Source organism: Microtus oregoni, unplaced genomic scaffold (assembly GCF_018167655.1).
Source record: "Microtus oregoni isolate MIOR12 unplaced genomic scaffold, Mior012 000012F_ref0000307, whole genome shotgun sequence".
NCBI classification, from domain to species: domain Eukaryota; kingdom Metazoa; phylum Chordata; class Mammalia; order Rodentia; family Cricetidae; genus Microtus; species Microtus oregoni.
The window spans coordinates 51,436,355-51,442,355 of record NW_024543071.1 but is presented as its reverse complement, the minus strand read 5'-3'; positions in this window follow the sequence as shown (position 1 = coordinate 51,442,355).

Below are 6,001 nucleotides of genomic sequence, written 5' to 3'. Positions count from 1 at the left end.
ATCTTTGTGTAGCGGCGTCCTGAAGTTTCTTGAATCCAGAAGCTGAGAGATGTGAGCATTCTGGCATTCTCTCCCAAGCTCTTGGTCTACCCACCTGGGAGTGTGGCCTTTGTGGGGGTTGCCTGACCTGGGAGAGAGCAGCAGAGACCCTGAGCATCACTGCAGGCCCGCCTGGGGCCCGCAGATTCCACCTGGTGCCCTACAAAAGGTTGGAAAAACAAGGATGCGGAGGGACTGGGGCGGTCCCCAGGCTCAGGGCTCTTCCTAGTTATGGAGGTCACAGCATGGCCGATGCAGGCTACCTAAGATGTAAGGATAAGTATTCATTGAATAAACGGTGCCTACCTCTCCCCGGAATCTAGGCTCCATGACACTCCAAAAGTTAAGAGCTGACTGCATCTGACTTTCCCTAAACAGGCACTCAGTATCTGGGCGTTGTGCTCAACAGGGCCTAAGATGGTGAAGAGGCAGGGCTTCTGTCTTCATAGTTAATTGGGAGTTGCTCCATAACACGTTTCTGACTGAAGCCTGACTTAATGCAGGTGTCTGTAGCAGTTCTAACCAGACACGGGGAATATGGCAGAAGTGGGTGTTGTATGAGCCCACGTGTATATGTGTGCCTAAAAGGAAGCCTAGGCAGGTGGAGGAACTGAGGTGCACCAGGTGTTGCTTAAGCAGGGAAAAAAAAAGAGGGGAGAACAGCAGGACTAGGCAGAATCAGGGGCTTAGATTTTTTTTTGTTTTATTTAATAAAAATATTTTTTATTTGTGTGTGTGTGTGTGTGTGTGCGCGCGCGTGTGTGTGTGTGCGGCGCGCACATGCACGCAAATAGCCACTAGAGGGCAAAAAAGGGATTCAGACTCTGGAGCTGGAATGATAAACAGGCAGTCATGAGTGGCCTAACATGGATGCTGGGAACTCGGATGGTCTAGGAGAGCAGCAATTACACTTAACTGTTGAGTCATCTCTCCCACATGAGGTCTCAGGTAGCCTAGGCTAGCTTTGTATTCCATGTAGCTGAGGCTGGCCTTGAGCTCCCAATCATCCCATCTCCACTTCCCAACTGCTGTGTTATAGGATCTACCACTACGTTCTGCTAGTTTAGACTTCATTCTACCAGAGGTTCCAGGACAGGCTCCAAAGCTACAGAGAAACCCTGTCTTGAAAAACAAACAAAAAAACAAAAACAAAACAAAACAAAAGACCCAGCACTCGGGAGGCAGAGGCAGGCGGATCTCTGTGAGTTCGAGCCCAGCCTGGTCTACAAGAGCTACTTCCAGGACAGGAACCAAAAGCTACAGAGAAACCCTGTCTCAAAAAAAAAAAAAAAAGAAGAGTGGGTTAGAGGGAACAAGAGAAGAAGTGGCAACCAGGTAAAAGAATTCTGTAAATATCCAGGGACAGAAGAGTATGGCTCAAACCAAAGAGGTGGTGGGGTCTTTTTTCTTTCTTTCTTTCTTTCTTTCTTTCATTGTTGTTTTATGTTTGTTTGTTTTTTGAGACAGTTTCTCTGTGTAGCTTTGGAACCTGTCCTAGCAGTCACTCTTGTAGACCAGGCTAGTCTCCAACTCACAGAGATCCACCTGCCTCTGCCTCCCAGGTGCTGGGATTAAAGGCATGTGCTATCACTGCCTGGCTGGTGGTGGGTTTTCTTTTTGGAGAGAGGGAACTTTATTAATGATTCTTGGTATAGTAAGATAAGGAAGGGGATTTTCTGTGTGTTGGGTGGCTCAGCAGGATCAGGGATTCTCCAGCAGATCAAGGTTGATCTTTGTCTCCTGATACTGCTTGACCTGGTGGCCCAGAGACTCTTAGTCATAGGAAGCCACATGGGCCATAAGTGTTACCACCTTGGTGCTCTTCCCACATTCATTGTCCTACCAGGAAATGAACTTGACAAAGTGGTCATTGAAGGTAACGCCAGCTTCAGAATGAAAGCTGGAATAAAGAGTTGCAGGGGACAAACTGGTCCCCAGGTAGCACAGAATCCCTTCAGGGATCTCCAAAGACAGCTTCACCATCTTTTCTTTTTTTTTAGACAAGGTTTCACTTTATGTAGCCCTGGCTGTTCTGGAACTCACTCTGTAGACCAGGCTGTCTTCAAATTCAGAGACTCACTTACCTGCCTCTTCTCCTGAGTGCTGGATTGAAGGTGTGTGCCACCATACCTGGCTCTTTATCACCTTCTTGATGTCACTGTACTCTGTGACTTTTTCTTGACAGCAGGTAGGATCCTAGATATTGTGGTTGGGCGTAGGAAGGGCAGTCATTCCATTCAGGAATGACCTTTACTGTGACCTTGACAGTGTCTTTTGTGCAGGATGATGACCATCACAGAGCAGTTTCCCAGGCAGGCTCTCATAGTCTCCTGGGTGGTAGTAATGACAGGGACTGTGATCATGAAGCTCGTCTCAATGCCAAGGTGGCATGGATGGCCTCTACAGGGGCCGAGGTATTGGTGGCACTTGAGGCTTTGCTATCCCTCTTAAGGAAGTTCCGATTTCAAGACCCATGACTGTCACACACATGGGGAATCAGCGCAGGAACAAAGGTGAGAGCCTTTTGGCTCCACCCCTCGATTTCTTCAGTGTGGTTAATGCATCAGTGGAATCCTCAGGTTTTTTTTTTTTAATTCAGTACTAGAAGGGAAGGCGCTCTTGGCACGATGTCATCAGTTACCTATCCTCCCAGCACTTAGGGAGCTGAGACTGGAGGATCACAAGTTCGAGGCCTGCATGGGCTACAGAGGGACTTCAGGGCAACCTGAGTAATTTAGCTAGACCCTGCCTGAAAAAGCTATGGCTGGATGTGGTGATACATTCCTTTACCACCAATACTCAGGTGTAGAGGCAGAGTTCAAGGCCAACCTTGTCTACTTATCAAGTTTGAGGCCAGCCAGGGCTATAAAGTGAGACTGTGTCTAAAAAGTAACCAAGAAGAACTGTAGGTCAATGCTCAGCCACTTTGTCTAGCATTCAAGCTCCAGATTCAATGCCCAGGACAGAAAAGAGAGAGAAAAAGAATGAAAGGAAGGAAAAAGTGAACTATGAGGATGTTATCACATCTTGGATAAATCTTCCAGTGAAAGAAACGAATGTGAAAGTAATCGTGTGTGTGTGTGTGTGTGTGTGTGTGTGTGTGTGTGTGTGAAGTTAGTGTTCACGTATAAAACAACAACTTTTGGGAGTCAGTTCTTTCCTTCCCACCATATGTGTTCCAGGTCAGACTCAGGTTGTCAAGCTTGGCATTGAGCACCTTTACCCACTAAGCCATCTTGCAGACCTCCTTTAGAAAATGGTACCTTCCATGATTCGGGATCTTAGACACCTGGAAAAGAGGGGGGGGGGGGGGACAAAATAAAGACATCAGTTGTTACCAAAAGGGAGGAACAGAAGGGTGACTGGGTGGCTCACAGAGTATTTTCAGGGCTGGAAAGTGACTCTCTCTGATGTCACTCCAATGTCATGGTGGATACATGACAGAGTGATGACAGATTCTGTAAACCCACAAACCAGCCACACGAGGAACCTGACGGTGAACTGTGGGCTTCAGCTAATAACATTGTATCTATTGCTCCAACAATTGTAACAAACTGAGCACAGTAATGTAACATTGTGGGTTTTGTTTTTAAGATACAGCCTTTCTAATCTACATGGAAAGTAGAAAAAGACAGACTCTCCGGAATAAATTGGGTTCATGGGAGAGGGTAAAAGGCAGGGAAGGAGGGGAGGGGAGGAAAAAATATAGCTCAATAAAAACAATAAAAAATAAATAAAATTTAAAAATGTAGGAAAAAAGAATAAACATAAACTTTTAGTCTGCATAAATTGAGTTTCTGATACCTCTCACTCTTTTGTCCTTGATTTTCTCATCGTTACCACTAACTAGCGAAATTTTCAAACACTGAGTTTGGGATTAAATCACTAGAAATCTCCCCTAGGGGAAAAAAGATACAATCTTGTTATGTAACTCAAATTCTTCTTGAATCCATGGTCCTTCCGCAAGGGCTGCAAGACTGTGATTCAGTTCCCAGCACCCACATGAATACTTGCAACCATCTGTAACTCCGGTTCCAAGATTCCAAAATCCTCTTCTGGCCTCTGTGGGCACTGCCCCAAATGGTGCCCATACATACATATATGCAAACAGTCATACACAAAAAATGAAAACAAAGCTTTACATAAATGGGACTGGGGATGCAGCTCAATGAGGGTACAGCCCTTGGCTAACATACAGGAAGCTCCAGTCACTGCCCAGAACTGTTTAAACTGCTTGGTCACCGGTGTGTCCCTTGTGTTCCACCGCCTGGGAGGTGGAGGCAGGAGGATCAGGAATTCAGGTCATCTGCAGCTATATAGCAAGTCTGAAGCATCAGGATCCTGTCTCAGAAAAAGAAGCCTACTATAGATGAGGCCTTGGGTTTGATCCCCAGAAGGAAGAGAGGGAGGGAGGAAACAGGGACAGATGTCTTAGTGGCTTTTCTATTGCGTGCTAAGACACCACGGCTAAACCAACTTAGAGAAGGGGCAGTTTGTAGGGCTACGGTTTTAGAGGGTGAGTCAACGACCACCATGGTGGGAGCATAGCACAGGCGCAGTAGCTGAGAAACCATGAGCTTTTGAAACCTCAAAGTCCATTCTAGTGGCATACCTCCTCCAACAAGGCCACACCCCCTAACCCTTCCCAAACCGTTCTACCAACTGGGGACCAACTATTCAAACATATATGGCTGGGCATCATGCTCATTCAAACAACCATGAGGCAGCAGGAGGAAATTCTAGAAAATTCACACTACTTGAGTATTGCACGGTGAGGTAACTATTGGTTTGAATGAGAGGGAGACATTATCAAGGGCCTTGAGGAAACGTCTTTTTTGTTTGTTTGTTTGTTTGTTTTTTTGTGGGTGGGGGGGGTGACATGTTCATTCTCCTGATTATAATGTTGGTTTCAAGATATATGACATGTTGAAACAAATTATTCATTTAAATCTATGTGGTTTGTTATGGGTCAGTGATACCTCAATAAAACTGTTAAGAAGACCTACAGGAACTTCCTGGCAGATTGGGCTCTTGGAAGATGGCAAGGTACCAAATGCAACTCTAGACTATGGGGTGCAGCTTACGCCTCTGAGTGGGCTAATGAGATGAAGATGTGCTAAGCTGGGGGACATCAGAGGCCATGCTTGGAGGATGCTCTGGTAGCTGGCTATAATGGTACGCACCTGTTACCTGAGCACCAGAGGCAGAGGCAGGAGGATTGTGAGCTCAAAGTTGTCCTGGCTATACAGGAGTTCATATCCAGCCTGGAATGCACAAGACCCTGTCTCAAAGGGAGGTGGTGGCAGGAAGATAGCTATGTGGGTAATGGTACCTGCCACCAGGCCTGACACCCTGAGTTCAATTCCTGGAATTCACAGGGTAGGAGAGAACTGGGTCTCACCCGCTCTCCTTTGAACTCCTCTTAAGGGTGGGGGCCACGTGATAGGTTTTTATTGTTAGACCTTGTTTGACACAAGTCCTTTCTGTGAAGTCCAGGATGTCCGGGAACTTGCTCTGTAGTCAGGGCTGGCCTTGAACTCAGAGAGCTACCTGCTACTGCCTCCTGAGTGCTGTGCCACTACTGCCCAGCTTTTTTTCTGAGCCAGGAAGTGGTGGCACACACCTTTAATCCCAACACTTGGGAGGTAGAGGCAGGTGGATCTCTAAATTGGATGACCAGCCTGGTCTACAGAGTTAGTTTCAGGACAGTCAGGGCTACACAGAGAAACACTGTCTCAAAAAAACAAAACAAATAAAATATACTCTATTTTTTATATGTTTTGATATTTTGCCTTCATATATGTCTATCACCTGCATGACTGGTGCCTGAGGAGACCGGAACAAGGGCATTGAGTTCCCTAACTGTGGTTACAGATAGTTAATGAGCTACTATGTGGGTATGGGATTCTAACCAGGATCCTCTGGAAGAGCAACCAGTGAGTGCTCTTAACTGCTGAGCCCT